Genomic DNA, 17,935 nt, shown 5'->3' with positions numbered 1-17,935 from the left:
TGTAATGTTTCCATGTGGTGCAAGGTAGAAGTCAAAAGCTTCTTTTTCATGAGGATATCTTTGTTTCAATACCATTTGCTGATATCACAATGCTTTTCTATTAAATTCTGTGGACATTCTGTTGAATCAATTGATTATAAGTGTATGGATTGATTTTTCGACTAAATTATATCCCATCAATATATATGCCTACCTTTATGTCAGTACTACATTATCTTAATACAGCTTTTTAGTAAGTTTTCCTATTATTAAGATTTTCCAGGGACTGAGCACAATGCTTAGTAACAATAATTATTTTGAATTTCTTTTGGCACCAGCCTATGCTCTGAGGGAGGTGAGGGTGGGGTGTGGAGCAGGAATCATCTGGAAACATGCTTCTGGCAAGCCTCTGGGACCCCACCGAAGAATGCTCTGGTGGGTGCGGGAGCCCCATAAGGAGTATGCTTCCGAGGGCATTCCAGAAACCCACATGGAAACATGCTTTTGGGGTTGGGGTGGTATGGTGGGGTGGTATTTCCAGTGGGTTCCTGGGCCCCCAGAGCACCATTATGGTTTGGTCCGGACCTCAAATAGCATCATTCTGGTGGGCCCCCGGGCCCCCAGAGTACATTCCAGCGATGCTTCCAGTGCTTCATAAATTTGTTGAACCATTTTGATTATATTCAGTCAATTCCTGGCACCTTGTTTTTGGCTAATGTCAGTGCAGCTTGGAATTCTCCTTCAGTACTTTTGGTACTTGTTTATATGCTACCTCTTGAAATGGTAGATTGTTAACTAATTCTTCTTGGTGGAGTAATTTGTATTCTTTCATCTTTGTTTGATGCTTCTTATATTGTTCAATGTTTTTCTTTTTATTATTTATATTAAAATTTGTTTTATTAGGGGCTCATACACCTCTTATCACAATCCATACATACATCAATTTTGTGAAACATACTTGTACATTCATTGCCCTCATCATTCTCAAAATTTTACTCTCCATTTAAGCCCCTGGCATCAGGTCCTCATTTTTCCCCCTCCCTCCCTATTCAATGTTTTTTCCATAGAATCTTCATTATAACAACCAAGGCTTGAATTTTTTTCTTCGGTTATTTCAGTTTAAAATATAGTAAAAAATTCTTCCATTTTGATTTTCTAACTCTAGAAAACCACATTTTATTATAATACTTTACTTTTCAAGCTGCTCTTTGTAAGCTTCTATTCAGCTGTTTGACTTCATTTCTTATGAAGTAAGTGCCTTAGCTACTCCATAATTTAAAACAAGTTACAGAGTCTCTTCTTACACCCACTTTGCTCTTTTCTTTCTTTCCTCACTTTTTAATAACCTTTACTTTCTTCATGAGTGATGTTCTTTATGTCACCCACAGCACATCAGCTCTCCTGTCATTAGTGTTCAAGGAGTCAAATCTGTATCTGAGATGATCTTGAAACTAAGGTGAGAAAGACCCAAGATTGTACTTTACTCCCATGGCATTGCTTTATTTTTTCTTCAGCTTGAATCTGAATTTACATATGAGAAATTGATTGTTCATTCCACAGTTGGCCCCCAGACTGGTTTTAGCTGTTGATATTGAGCTTCTCCATCTTCTCTTCCCAGAGATATACTCAATTTGAGTCCTATGTACGCCATCTGTATAGTAGCCTTTTGTGTTTGGGCAAAAAAGGTATTTGCTATGAACAAGTTGTTAGCCTCATAAAATTCTGTCATGTGATCTCCATCATTATTTCTATCACCAAGACCATATTTTCCAATTAATTGTTCCTTCCTCTTTGTTTCCAACTTTTGCATTTCAGTTGTCAATAATTATCCATTCATTTTGATCTTGTGTTTGATTAATTTCTACCTGAAGGTACTGATAAAATTCCTGTATCTTCATCCTTAGTTTTAGTGGTTGGTGCATGTGGTAGTTATATAATCTGGTGTCAGTTTGAGGATTAAGGGTTGAGGGGTGGAGTCTAGCCCGTCAGTCCGGATATAGCCAATGAAGCCTCTGTGTGAGAGTGGCCTTCTCCTGAGGCTTCTGGGAATTCTGGTACTCCTTCTTGGAGGTAGAAGGCACTCTCTCTGTCTGCTAACTCCTGGTGAAACATCCCTGAGAAGCCACATGGACCTACCCTAATGCAGCCAGAACCCTGGACTTAGAGAAACCATGTAGAGACCCCTGCCAACGCTAAGATGCTTATAATGCCACTGGATCCACAAGATCTTCCACTCTCTAGCCTGTGATCTTCCTGCATTCGACATCATTGCATGTGTTTCATGAGTCTGAAGAAGTCTTTATAGATTGGTATTGGACATATGGGCTAATATCAGACTTATGCACTTAGTCTGGGATGTTTTCTCAATATTCAACTGCTCTTGTATATAAAGATCTTTTTTCTTTTAAAATAATCTTATTAGGAGCTTATACAGCTCTTATTACAATCCATACATCCATCCATTGTGTCAAGCACTTTTGTACACTTGTTGCCATCATCATTCTCAAAACATTTTCTTTCTACTTTAACTCTTGATATCAGCTCCTCATTTTCCCCGTTCCTCCCCCACCCTCCATGAACCTAGATAATTTACAAATTATTATATTTTCATGACTTACACTGTCCAATGTTTCCCTTCACCCACTTTTCTGTTGTCTGTCTCCCTGAGAGGGGGTTATTGTGATCGGTTCCCCCTTTCTCACCTACCTTCCCCTTATCTTCCAGGTATGGCTACTCTCAATATTGGTCCCAAACATTTTATCTGTCCTGGATTCCCTGTGTCTCCAGCTCTTATGTGTACCCATGTACATACTCTGGTCCAGCCGGATTTGTAAGGTAGAATTGGAATCACAGTAGCGGGGAGGAGGAAGCATTAAAGAACTCGAAGAAAGTTGTATGTTTTGTCTGTGCTATACTGCAACCTGACTGGCTCATTTCCTCCCTGCGACCTTTCTGTATGGGATGTCCAGTTGCCTACAGATGGATCTTGGTCTCCACTATGCACACCCATTCATTCACAATGATATGATTTTTTGTTCTTTGATGCCTAATACCTGATCCTATCCTATCGGCACCTCATGAGCACACAGGCTGGTGTGCTTCTTCCATGTGGGCTGTGTTGCTTCTCAGCTAGACAGCTACTTGTTTCTTCACGTCTTTAAGATCCTAGATGCTATATCTTTTGATAGCCATGCACCATCATCTTTCTTCACCACATTTGCTTATGCACCCAGTTTGTCTTCAGCAATTGTGTCAGGAAGGTGAGCATCATGGAATGCCAGTTTAATAGAACAAAGTGTTCTTGCTTTGTGGGAGTAGTTGAGTAGAGGTCCAATATCCATCTGCTACCTTAATATTAAATCTATAAATATATGCACATAGATATATATCCCCATCATCATATATAAAAATATTTACATATGTGCATGCCTATATATAGACTTCTATAAGTGCTCTTTGCCTCCTAGTTCTTTCCTCTATTTCCTTTTCCATTCCTCTTGTCCCACTATCGTTCTCAGCTTTCATTTGGGTTTCAGTAATTCCTCTTAGTTACATTGCCCTTGATTAAGGGCCTCCTGAACCAGGTCTCTTATACTCTCCTCACCATTGATTTTGGATCATTTGTTGTTTCCTTGCCCCTAGGTTTGTTAACACCTACTTTCTTTCCCCCCATCTGCTCTTCTCCCATGCCCCCCTCAGAGCCATTGGTCCCATTGTTTTCTCCTCCAGATTGTTTATCCTGCCTATCTTATCTAGATAGACCTGTAGAGAGAATAGTATACACAAAAAACAAGACAGAGCCAAACAAATCAACAAAAGAAAACAAAACAAAAGCCATCTAAAATAACAAGAAAAGCATGTAAATCGTTCAAGGTTGGTTTGTTGACATTTCGGAATATTTTCCGGGGGAGTGAGATGGTATCAGGCCCTGGGCCCAAAGTGTAATTTTGGTATTCCCTGGGGACTTCTTTGCTCTGTTCCCCTTGCTGTTCTGTTGCATACTCGTAGTGTTTCGCCTTAGTGTGGTGCTGTTAAGTCGGGCACAATTCCTGCACTGTTCTTCAGTGTTCTCCCTGTAGCCCCATGGGTCAGCAAGGGACGTCATGTCTCATAGTGGGGCCTGCCCTATGGTCCTCTCTGTGCATTGGCTGCTTTGAGCAGGAATATCATCCTCAGGGCTTGGTGGACAGGATTTCTCTATTTTCATAGCTTCTGGTCTACAATTGATATCTGTGAAGTAAAAAGGTATAACAGGCAAAACTATTGTCCCATGCAGAGGAAGCAGCCTGTCTTACATGGTAGAGAAATGACTCCACCTGGAATTTCAATTACTAATATTTAATAAACCTCAGGAAATCTGAAGAGAATTTTTCAAATTCATTGAGGGCACCTGGAGGTTCTGAGTGGTGAAAACAGTTAAGCACTGGAATACTGGTTGAAAGTTAGAAAACAGTTCTGTTGACCTGCTTCTGAAATACCAGACTCAGTGTTGGGATCTCAGTGGCTTACTACAACGTAGAACACTTAGGGTTTCAGGTTGAAGTCAGTCGTGTCTGGTTTAGGATGAGTAACATGTCAGAGCAGAATGATGTTCATATCTGATCCTCTTTCTTCTCACACACAAGTGTCCCTGCTGGAGCCAAATATGACCTGGTATCCCTTATTTTCCTACTCTGTTTTCTTCTTTCTAGTATCTCATTTACAGTTGCTAACATGTTCTGAATGTAAACACATTCATATTATTGAGATGTCTATACATGCACAGAAAAATGTTTGCTATTCTGAGTTGTTCCAGTTCAAACAGCAAGATATATAGTTTGTTTCCGTTTGCACTATTGTTGTTACTGTTAGGTGCCATCGAGTGTCCTATGTGCATCAGAACAAAGCACTGCCTGCTCCTGGTCCATCTTCACAATCTAGGCTTGAGTTTGTTGTGGCAGCTACTGTGTCCATCTCCAGGGACTGGTCCCTCTTGATAGTATGTCCAAAGTATAGTAGATGATGTCCTGCAAAGCTCACTTCTACAGAGAATACTGGTTCCAACACAGGTATAATTATTTTTTCTAGGAATATACTATGTATTACATACTCATCAGCAACATCATAATTAAAAGGTACCAAATATTTTAAGTTATATTAATTTATGGTCAAGCTTTTTCATGTGTATACCATTTAAAATACTATGGCTTGTGTCACGTGCACTTAATTCCTCAACGTCACACCTTTGTCATTCACAGTGTAAAAATATATTTTACAGTAGATTCACCAAATGCAATGTGCTAATTAAATTCATAGTGGGTTATTGTAAAATTAAATCTTGAAGAACTTCACAGTTTACTCTTTTAGTGGCTACATATATATAAGTCACTTGAAATTCTCTTGTGAGAGGTGATTCTTTACCCCATTTGTATTATTCATTCAATCATTTACTGATATAATAAGGCTTCAGGGATATTGATTTTACCCTTTGTATTATAATCCAAAGCTATGTTGTGTTTTGTTATTGTTTGAAGCTTTCCAGCATTTTGTTGTAATGAGAACATTTTAATTTTATTTATTATACATTTGCAATTTTATATTTTTAATTATACTGTGGATGTGTGATGATTTCATATTTTGAGCTTTGTAGTCATGGGAAAGTAATTTGTAAAATGGAGAGCACGGTGCTGTGTGCACTATGTTGCCTTTAGGTTTGCAGCCTCTGTTCACCTTAGAGTTATGTATGCTAGCATGTTGTCCCTGCCAACTTCAGGGAGTTGTGTCAGACATTTTTAATAACATCACTTTTTATAATTTGATATCTCTCTTGAGATCCCTAAGCTTTTATTTTTACTTTTCCATAGCTAAGTTTGACTCTTTATGCTGTGAAGTTTTAAGTGCTTTTATAAATCAAAATACCATATTTACGCCATGACAATACCAAGTAGAAGGATTTTGGTACTGTAAAAAAGTGCCTATGCCTCCCCTATTGAACACCGTATTTCCAAATTCCTGGCAGTCCCTGATTGGTTTGTCATATCTCTATAGTTCTCTTTTCAAAAGTTTTAAATCAAAATCATATAATGAATAACTTTTTAAAAAATGACTAATTCAAATTAAGATTCATCTAACTATTTCCATGGTTTGATAGCTCTTAAAAATAACAATAATATTTATTGCATGGATATAACACTGATTGCTTTTTTATTCATATGTTGAAGGCCATGCTGACTATTTCAAACTTAGTTAATTGTGTACAAATCTATAAATCATTAGTCCACAGCTTTTGGTGACATATATTTTCAACTCAACAAGGCAAACACCTTGGAAACATGTTTCAGGATAAAATGGTAAGGCACTGGTAGGCTTTCTAAGAAACTATCCAATAATTTCTCAAAGTAACTGAACCATTTTACATCAAAACAATCCAATCACGAGAAATTCTTGTCCATTGCTTACTTGGGAGCAAATGACTTTGTGTAGTCTTGGGATGGGAAACATTTAGTTTATTTGGCCAGTAGTATCATCCCCTTGTTTCAATATGAACTTTCAAAATTAAAATTATTTAAATAACTTTTCCATGTAATTATGTATAGTTAAATGACTCTATTGACATATTTGATCAGATATTCTGAACATTTTATCTTTACTAAAAATTCTTATTTACTTAAGAATGATTTGCCTTAAAAAGAAGAGAATGGTTTGCCTTTTTAAATCTAAAATTAATTCATCACAGCTTATTTGCAAAACTTTACCAAGTATGTTACATGTTTTATATTTTCTTGTTAGGGAATTTTTTTCTACAGAGTTTTAACTTTGATCATATGCTATTAATCAGTATTTTATTTTATGTAGATACTCGTGTGGTGTTTATCTAAAAACTCATTACTAAGTGTAACCTCTTTCATATATTCTCATTTTATAGTGTTATTTACATTTTGATCAATAATGGTTTATTAGTATTGTTACTATTCATTCTTCTTATGTATGATGTGGGGTTGTATGTGAAAGGTTCATATTGTTTTTGGACTGCAAGGTGTCTAGGAGAACCTGTCATTGTAGCCAAAAACTGAGACCAGGTTGATTTGAGACATTCTAAGTTTATTCCTGCAAAGGCTTACAGAGTGAAACAAGCAGTGGACTGCTTCAAGAATCCAGTGAGAATCCAACAGATGATGTGCCCCAAACATCCTGTCTGGTTGGAGTGGGGGGTAGTTAAGTTTTACAGTGATCAGAGAACCTTCAAGCAGTGGGGAAAAACGTTGATGTCAATGATACATTTTCACCAAGCACATCACATTATTTTATTTCAAATTTTAAATCAGCCTATGAATTCTTAGGTGTCCCTGGGCTGTGCAGATAGTTAACAGACTTGGCTTTGATCTGAAAATTTGGCAGTTTGAGTTTACTTACAGGTGCCTCCCCAGAAAAGTCTGTCAATATTTTTTCTGAAAAATCAGTAACATCAACTGAGACAGGAACCAGTTGGTTTTTGTGAATCCTTCAGCTCAAGCCTCACAGGGTAGGGTGGTGCCTAAGCTATCAGGTTGGATCATAAGCCATTTTGTATAAGAGTGAGAGACTGAGCAGAGTCAAATCCTCTTTGGTCCTTTCCCATCTGTCAGGGCTGAATCATGCATCTGGTTCTTTGATCTTCTGTGGCATCATCTGCCAATCCCAGGAGTCCTGAGTGGACTGTTGGTGGATTCATTTGGCTGACTTCAGACCTCTGCATGGCCAGTCTGTGCCACTGTTCTCAGCCCATCTCTGTCTTTGCTTTGTTGTCTTGCTTCCTGTTCATAAGCTTCCATGGGTCAGGAGAAGCCTGACTTGTACTCGACTGGATGGAGCTCTTTCTACAGCTGTGTAAAGCATTTCTTGGTAGAACTGTCTTTCTGTGTACAAAACATCCAAGGACCACTGGCTTTGCTTCTCTAGGGAACCCAATCGAACAAATTCTTCCTAGATAGGTTCCTGCTGGTGACAGAGTTTGAATGGTGGCTCGTCTCTAAATTGTGGCTGCTCACTCTGTCAACCCTGCACCACGACCTATGACTTGAGAGACACCCCCCCCCTTCCCCAACAAAGGTAACTTGTAGCTTCTGAGGTGGATGATCATGTAATTTTACACAAGCAGGGCCCATCACAATTCCCTCAGGAATTTAAATAGGACATTGAAGGGATGAGTCAGCCAGACAGCTGGAAGAGGGAGAGGAGGCTGCAAAGGTGCAGAGATTCAGGGACAGGAGGCAGGATGGGAAGTGGTGGGGTGGGATGGCAGTCATTGGTTCAGTACAAACAGGGAAGAGCTGAAATGCCAAGATGTGGAAGGTCTTGCTTCACGGGGCAGTGAGCCGCCAGAGCCACATGGGTAGCTGACAGCTCTTGGACCAGTTTGGAACAGTACAGGTCTATACCAACCCTGTGCTACTTATCTTGCCATTCAAGACTTGCCAGATTGACCCTATGGATTCTTATCTTGCTGCTCACTTGTCTCTGCTCCAGTGTTATTTTATTTTGAAAACTGATTTAACGTCTCTGGCTAATGGCTCACCAGGGCTGAGCATCAACTTTCTAGGGACACACTGACAGCCAGAGTGCCTCAGGAGTAGCAGGTAGAGAGTTCAGCAACTTCTGCTTGCAGCCAACCTTCTTTTTCATCCTTGCTGTCCCCTTGTGGCAGCCGTTGGTACTCTTCCATATTTCCACTTTGCTACTCTTGAGTTTCAAAAGAGCACACGGGTGGCATAGTGGTTTTTCTAACCTCCAGGTAAGTAGTCTTTAAATTCCAGATGTTCCGTGGGCGAAAGGTGAGGCGTCTTTACCTTGTCCATTAGGGTTGCTATGAGTGAGCAGTGAGTTTGTGTTTTAGTTTCTCCTTAGTAATACATATCACGTCTACTACTATATGTCTTGAATTTTGCTTGTGGACAGAAAGGATCTAACCTATTTGCTGTTCTCTTTGCTTTCTGGATTGCTATTGAGGCCTTCTGTGATATTGAGGAAATTTTGTCCCATGAATTTCCTTTCTATTTTATCTGTACTCTTGTTTTTTTCTTCTGTTCCGGCATTCCAATGAGATGTGTATTTCTCTTCATGGTGTTCCACATTATCCCCAGGATTTCTTCAGTGCTTTTGATTTTCTGTTTTCTTCATTCTCTTGTTTGCTGAAATCTGCATGATTGTTCAGCTCATTGATTTGATTTTCTTCCATTCTATTGCTCAGTTCTTATAACACATTTTACCCTTTTATCTGTTTTTGATTTTTTTAACCACCTGGATTTCTTTTGGTTATGAGGTTCTTAGTAGTTCTTTTTTTTTTTTCAGTTTGTTTTCAAGATTGATTCCCAGACCTCTTGTGTGGTCTTACACATAATTCTCTTCCTGGTAGTTCAATGACTTTACTCGCTGTGTGTTCCATTATGTTTGGGTAATCGTACAGTGTTTACCTTTGTTGACCTGTACTTTTTGTGGATATGTTGCTGTCTTTTGTTTGTGTGGCATATTGTTCCACCTGTAGTTGGTGTGTTAGTTTGAGGGTTGTGTAGAGGGCAAGGGGTTGGCTCTTTGGGTTAGAGTAGGAAGGTCAGGTAGTGGCCTGAAATTGTGTTGTGTGGAAATGAGGAAAGATTGATAGAGATGGATTGCTACGACAAATAGGAGATGTTAGCACAAGAGTTCTGTTTAAGTGATGGTATTAATCATAAGTGGTCTTCTGGCTAAGTAGTATGATTTTTGATAAATTGGAAAAGGACATGTCAAGAGGTGTGCTAGTATATGTTACAATATATGAAGTGTGTGTTACTGACAAAAGGGGAGTGGGTCTCGAGGCAGTAGTGGGGGTGGCATATGTAGAGTATATCTAGTAATTACCAGAGAAACTTATCAACTCTCCATAAAATACAGAGGGGAGGGCATTGGGTCAATGTCATTGTATATATAAAAAAGGGTCCCTTTTTTGGTGACACTGTGATAAATGTCACATGATAATTAGTGGAAATCTATTGGGTTTCTGTGCCACACCAGACTATCCATCATCAATGAAGGGGTCCCAGATTGGATATAGGCAGAGGAAGACAGGTCCGAGGTATTGGGTGGATGTTTCTATTTAAGGGGAGGTCATCAGTAGGTAATAACCAGAACTGGTTAGTTGTCAAGTTGAAGGAGAGGGAGCCTCTGAAATTTGCTGATATGGTGAGTTATGTGTACCCTGGGTGGGTTGGGGGGTTATGATATGTTTTTATTTTTTTTATTTTTAAAAAATTTCTTCGTGTGGGTGTGGGTGTCATGATATGTTTTTAAAAGGAAAAAAAAGGCGAAAATAGTCTGTTATATTCTGACTGACTGGCTGAGTTCACTAGAAGGTTCTTTCTGGCAAGACATCTTTTCCCCTGGGATGCAATTATTAGAGAACAGTTTTGAGTGAAGAATTTTTCATTGAAAATATGAATTTAGGCAGGCGGGAGGTGGGGAGGGTGGGGGAGGGGATGAGGTTAGAAAAAAAAAGAAAATATTAATTTATACCTACCATATATACTCAAATATAAGCCGACCCAAGTATAAGCCGAGGTACCTACTTATTACCTGGGAAATCAGAAAAACTGATTGACTCGAGTATAAACCTAGTAGAAAATGCAGAAGTTATTGCTGAGTTTCACTAATCAAAACAAATGAAAATAAAATTACTAAAAATTGAGACATCAGTGGGGTAATGTATTGAAATATTTCTTTTTAATGGAAACGTAAATAAAAGGACAAGTCATTTAACATTAGTAAACCAGCACAGTAAGTGGAAAATAGGTTCAACAAAAAACAATACCTTAAGAGTACTATTCCCTGAGCTCAATCAGCAACCAAACTAAAATGTAAAGAGTTAAAATCCTTCAAAACTGGATTCCTCATCATAATCTGTATCCCAGTGCAGAGCTTCAGCTGGTGTGAGGTCATCATAGACGCTGTCCTTACTGCAATCGCCATCATCACCATCACTGCTGTCATTTTCATATAAAGCGCAGTCTTCACTGCCATCCATAGCATTATTAATACTACATTTCTGGAAGGCACAGCGCACCATGTCTTCTCGAATGTCTTCCCATGCATCTTGAACCCACTTTGTTATTAACTCTATGTTAGGCTTTGCGATAGTTTATTGTGCCAGCCTGGCCGATAAACACAAGTAAGATTAACTGAAGTGCAGAGGGATAAATGGCTCGCCTTGCTTGTTCTGTGCCTCAGTTTAAAGGGGTACACTACATGTGGGATGCCTAGCCTGTGGACTCTGTCACTGTAAGTTGAGGTCCCTTTAAGCCCACACCATTGGAATGTACATCTCTGGAGCTGGGGACTGACAGTTGATGACAGTTGGGGACCTGCCTTGCTGTTTGCTGCCTGGATATATATAGCCCAGCTCTCTCTATAGAAGGGGACTGGCAACTGGCGGCTCTCAAGCCTTAAAGGACTGCTAGTGTCTCACTGCTTTATAATTTAACTTTTAATTACTTGTATTATCTATCTGTATATAATTTAATGGTTCATTTCTTGTATTATATATCTATCTATAAATATATTTATATATATAATTGTAGGGATCTGCGTGTCCCCCTACCCTGGATTTAAGACCTTTATGAATTTACTCTCAGTTTCCTGCCGTACAAACTGTGCCTGGTAGTTTTACTGCCTTTGTTTCACATGCCAGATGGTGGCTGTCTTGACCCTTACTAGGATTGGTGCTCTTTCACTAGCAGCTGCTATGTTCATTGGTCAATACATGACTGGTGGCATTTCTCCCCAGGTGTCTGGTATGCTTCATTAGCATACTTAACTGTTCGATCACAGTTGCCCGCCATTTCTTCCTTATTTGGGAGATGCACGACTATTGGCTACCTCAGCTGTACCCTATTTCCATGTGACGTAATGGTGCCCGCCCTTCGCTGCTATTTAAGCCTCTGCTCTTAGCTCAATAAACGAGGCTTGATCAGATTCCTATCTTGCCTCCATTTCTCGCGTCTCTTGCCCATCTTCATTCACAGTCCCTCTTTCAGGTGTCCACGTTGTTGATGACCCGTGGGATGGGACATATAATTACTAGCAATCTGGTTTGTCTCTAGAGAACCCTGTCCAACACAGGCTTCATGAGCTTTCCTCCTTTTGTTAGTAGGACTTGACCAGATGACATCCCTTAATGCAAATCGTCTTTAAAAGGCCTATTCAAAGATATATCCAGAGGCTGCGGTACAGATGTAACCCCACCTGGAATAACAGCTAAAGTAACTTTACTAGATTTTGCCATTTTTTTAAATGTCATCCAATAAGTGGGCTCTGAATATATCCCAAATAAGTAACGATGGCTTTTTATTTAAGGCTGCTCTTGGTTGTTGATTCCAAATTTCTTTCAGCCATTTTTTTGTTCTGTCTTTATCCATCCAGCCTTTAACATGTATATATACAGTAATTCTTGGTGGGAAATTGATCTTTTTAGGAAAGGTCTTTCTTTTAAAAATAATGACAGGATGCAGCTTAGTTCCATTAGCCAAACATGATAGAACAACTGTAAAGTCTTTTGTTTTTTAATTTCCTGTGGTTTTGAGAAAAATGTTTTTTTTCTCCTATACTTGCCACAGTTCTGTTGCTTGGAAGATCAAAAGTCATGGCCGTTTCATCCATATTCCCAATATCTGCCAGGTCATAATTATAAATCCTGCTTTGTTTTATAATAAATGACTGGAATGACATACGGTCATTTTTTCTTCAAGGTCATGACAGTTTCTGGGAAATCTTTGTTCTTTGTCTCAAACAGAGTAGGCCAAAACCTATTCATGAAGCGGGTACACCATCCTACTGACACAGCAAATTTTTCAATGCCTGGTGCTTTATATTTGTCATTCTTAGCCATTTGTAGAACACGTATGCGGATTCCCATGGGTGTTATGCAGTAACAACATTTTGATGACACTCCATAACCCATTTATGCAATTCAATCTCTATAGCCCCATAAAAAGACGTTAAACCATGGCGAGCTTTTTTTGCTTTTGGAATCTGTTCCAAGTCAGCCTTCATTTTCCGCCACTCCCTCACTTGCTTTCGTCAACACAGCATTTCCTACTTGCAATACTGTTATTGCTCTTGACAGAACCTTCATTTTGAAACCAGCCTCATATGACCGGCATTTTTGTTTGGTTCAAGATTATCCATTTCTAATAGGATAAAAAAACAAGACTTTGAGAAAAAACTTTAATGGTAATGCCACCCCTACCCCCACCCCGGACGTGTTAGCCGGGAGGAGGAGGGAGTCCGTGTGGGCGGGGGATGCAGGATGTGAATTAATACAGAGACCAGAGGGAGAGACGGAGCACAGCCACAGACACATCCTTATCAATTCAGCTGCTGGAATAAGTGAATCACTATGGGTGCTTCTGTGAATTGGAGCCATCCACTTCATAGGACGGCTCTGATTGGTTAGATGTGAGTAAACAAACATTCAAAGCCTTGCAGTGTCAGCGGGGCTTTGAATGAACAGCGGAGAAACAGCAATCACCCGCGAGATAATGGGCACTCATCGCGTTACCTCAGGGGGGTGGGGCAGCGAGATGTTACACCTAACAGGTACCACTGACCCGTGTATAAGCTGAACCCCAGTTTTTTAGCACATTTTTTGTGCTGAAAAACTCGGCTTATACACAAGAATATACAGTATGTCTTTTATCTCAGACACATGAACTTCTTAACCTGATCATTTTTGAGCTATTAAAAATGAACAGATGTCAAAAAATTACATTTATATCCCCCAAAATACCCACTGTTCACCAGAACATAGTAGCGTGCCTAAATAAAGAATACAGAAATGTTGGGAATCTCCCTGAAACAAAAAGATAAGTGATTTTCCTTCAGAGGACAGGGCCTCAATATTTTGAATGGCTAGGTTGAGTAGACTCCAGCAGAAGAAATGGCAGCCTCCTCATTACAAAGCTAACTCATGTCATCAAGAAGTGGAAGTGGAGAAACAAAAATCTGGTCTGAAATTAGACCTAATAAACTGAAAACAAAATAAAGTCAGAATCATGAAGGGGGAGTCAAGATTCCTGAGTATGCACTGTTGGATCAGAAAATGTTAATCCCAATTGTCAACTATTGACCAATGTCACTATTGTGTGATCACATATAGAGTTACACTGGTGCAAAGAAGGTAATACTTACTTCAGATATGGTAGTAAAGTGATATGCACATGGCTGATTATTATGTGACCCACTGGCTCAGAATCACATGCCTGAGTCTATTTCTATACCAGCAATGATGTACTGAACATGACATCAGGAACTTTGGTTTCAAAGAGTAGCAGCCACATCTTTTTTTTCCTATTCTTTTTTTTTTTTTACTCATTTTGTTAGGGGCTCATACTACTCTTATCACAATCCATAGATGCATCATATCTTCCACTGTCCAAAGTCTCCCTTCACCCACTTTTCTGTTGTCCATCCCCTAGGGAGGAGGATATATGTAGACCCTTGCAATTGGTTCCCCCTTTCCACCCCACTCTCCCTGCACCCTCTTGGTATCGCCACTCTCACCACTGATCCCAAAGGGATCATCTACCCTGGATTTCCTGTGTTTCCTGTTCCTATCTGTACCAGTGTACATCCTCCGGTCCAGCCAGATTTGTAAGGTAGAATTGGGATCATGATAGTTTGGGTTTGGGGGGAGCATTTACGAACTAGAGGAAATTTGTATGTTTTATCGCTGTTACATTGCACCCTGATTGGCTCGTCTCGTCCCCGTGACCCCTCCGTAAGGACAGGTGCAATGACCTATAGCTGGGCCCTGGGTCTCCACCCCACACTCCACCTCACTCACAATGATGATTTATGTTCTGATGATGCCTGATACCAGATCCCTTCAACACCTCGTGATCACACAGGTTGGTGTGCTTCTTCCAAGTGGGATTTGGTGCTTCTGAATTAGATGGCCGCTTGTCTACTCCCAAGCCTTTAAGACCCCAGATGCTATATCTTTTGATAGCTGGGTGTCATCAGCCTTCCTTGCTACAGCCACATCTTTTATAAGGATCATGAAAAGTAATATTTTCTTTCAGGAAAAACCAAACTCAAATGTGTCCTGGTTTCAGAACAGGCTGGCAGTGGTGTTATTGATGACTTAAAGCAAGTTGCACTTTTTCTAGTTAAGACTGCGATGGACAATTTCATCACCTCAATATATATTGGTTTCTTATGGAGTGATTCACCTCCAGAATTCCCTTGCCTGGTACCCTTAACAAATATAAGTATTTTGAGTTCCTCCAGAAAGTAGCCTCTACAATTCAAGTAGAAACTATCTTGAAACAATACTAATGGGATCACAGAATGGCACAATTCCTTAAAAATAAGTTGATACATTTTTATTATATATACAAAATACCACATGATAACTAAATGCCCTTAAACATTTATTCATTTGAAAGAATATATCATCAATAAAAAAGTGATACAGGATTGTTAATATAATCTTAAAATTTTAAGAAAACAGTATATAAAACATTTCCATATTCCTATATATTAATGAGGTTGTAAAATATTATTGTATATAATTAAAGTAATGATCCATAAAATTTGTGCTGCATATATAGAAGTCAGCAGATCAGAAAATTGAGTGGAAATTAACATATTACAGTACTAAAGAGTGATATAGCATTGTCATAATTCCTAATGCTTTTCTGCAATATGTGTTTTTCACAAGTACAGTGAAGTTTTCAGATTCACAGTCTGTTGCTACATTCCTTACATTCATAAGTCTTCCCTCCACTTTGAATTATTATATGTTTAATGAAGTGTGAGTAGTGAATTAATTAGTTCCTACGTTCGTTACTAAAATAGTTTCCACTATGAATTCGCATATGTTGATTGAGTTTTGAAGAATGATAAAGGCTTTTCCACATTCCTTACATTCATAAGGCCTGTTTCCACTGTGGATTCGCATATATGCTTTGAGGTGCATAGATGTATTAAAAGCTCTCTCGCATTCCTTACATTCCTAAGGCCTGGCTCCACTGTGAATTCTCATATGTTGAGTGAAGCTAGAAGATCCAGTAAAAGTTTTCTCACATTCTTTACATTTATAAGGCCTTTCTCCAGTGTGACTTCTCATATATCTAGTATGATCTTAGACTCTAAGAAGAGCTTTGCCACATTCCTCAGTCAAATGACTTCCTTCTGTGAATTCTCAAATGTTGAATGAGACATGTATCTTGAGTAAAAGCCTTCCCACAGTGCTTACATTCATTAGACTTAGCTCCGTTGGTCATTCTAATATCATCCATGAGTATTGACGGATCTCCATGGATTTTTCTAGATTCTGTATTGTCACCTTTGTTTTTTTTTAGAAATTCTATTGTAGTGTACATATTGTTTTTTCGACATTTGTTAAAATGGTCAGCATTGAATTGAGTGTAAAGTTGCTTGTTGTGCAGTAGTGAAGGTAAATGCTTGAATGATTTTTCATACAAAAGATATTCCAAAAAAAAAAAAAAGACATTCCATGGGATATAAGTGTCCTAATCTTTTTAATGCAGTAAGAATTGCAATTTGACTGGAGAGCTCAGGAATAGTATTTACTTCATATCTTCCAGAGGACATCAAGAACAAATACTTTCTACTAAAAACAATCAGATAAAAATAAGGTTTTTACCATTTTATCATTCCCAAAGATAGTAAACATACACAGATTACTTCAATTATCTAACAAATCATAAATTTAAATATGTGATAGAAACATAACTGTCAGTGAGTTAATAAAATATGGAAGAATTATATAAGTGGGTATATGAGAAATATATTTATAATATTTAATAGATAATTCACAGCGATTAAAACTATATAGTGGTAGACGTGTTTGTCTATATTATTAAAGGTAGATACACACATATATATCTATGTGCAACAAAATATTTTAAATCTATTCAAGTAAATATTGACACTTTAAATTGGGTCATAATTGGGGTAATTGAATTAATATATGTACAGGTTATACATCTGTGTATGTAACAATATTTGTAATATACTTATATTTTATATTCAAATAGATATATGGATAGAGATATAAGCTTTGATTTAGTCATTGTACTCATTGTGACTCTATAAGGTAGAATAGAAATATTTTTATAAGAACCATATTGTAGGCCGTGAAGACGATGTTACTGATTAGAGCAGCCAGTCCACAGAGAGGACAACATGGCTGGCCCCACTATGAGACATGATGCTCCTCAGTGACTAAGAGCGCTACAAGGGACAGCACCGGAGACACAGTGTGCGAACTGCACCTGACCTGATCCCACCTCACTGAGGCAAAGCACTGGGGGAGTGCAGTGGAACAGCAAGGGAATGAAGCGGGAAGATCCCCAGGGAATGCTAAAAGTGGACTTTAGGGCCAGGGCGTGGTGCCCCAACAGACTGGACTGGAAAACACTCCTAAAGGCCAACAAACGATCCTTGAACTAACTACAAGCTTTTCTTTCTTGATGTGTTTTCTTTTGTTCTTTGTCAGTGGTTTGTTGTATGTTGTCTGGTTGTATACTGTTGCTTTGTGTTCCTCTGTCTTGTTTTCGTGCATGTTGTTATCTCCACAGGTCTGTCTAAATAAGACAGGCTGGATGAACTACCTGGAGGAAAAACAACGGGACCGACAGTTCCGGGGGGACTTAAGATAGGGGGAGGTAGGGGTAAGGAAGTGGTGTTAACAAACCCAGGGACAAGGGAACAACATGGGACCCAAATTGGTGGTGAGGGGGGCAGTGGCAGGACTGGTAGGGAATGATCAAGGGTAAGGTTACATAAAGAAGAGGTATAACTGTAACCCAGATGGGGATGAAGCATGATAGTGGGGCAGGAGGAAAGTCAAGGGATACAGAGGAAAGAGCTAGGAGGCAAAGGGCATTTATAGAGGTCTAGGCAAAGACATATACAGGCAAATATATATATGAGAATGGGGAAA

The sequence above is a fragment of the Tenrec ecaudatus genome, chromosome 15, assembly GCF_050624435.1.
Source record: "Tenrec ecaudatus isolate mTenEca1 chromosome 15, mTenEca1.hap1, whole genome shotgun sequence".
Taxonomy (NCBI): Eukaryota; Metazoa; Chordata; class Mammalia; order Afrosoricida; family Tenrecidae; genus Tenrec; species Tenrec ecaudatus.
This window is presented reverse-complemented; position numbering follows the sequence as displayed.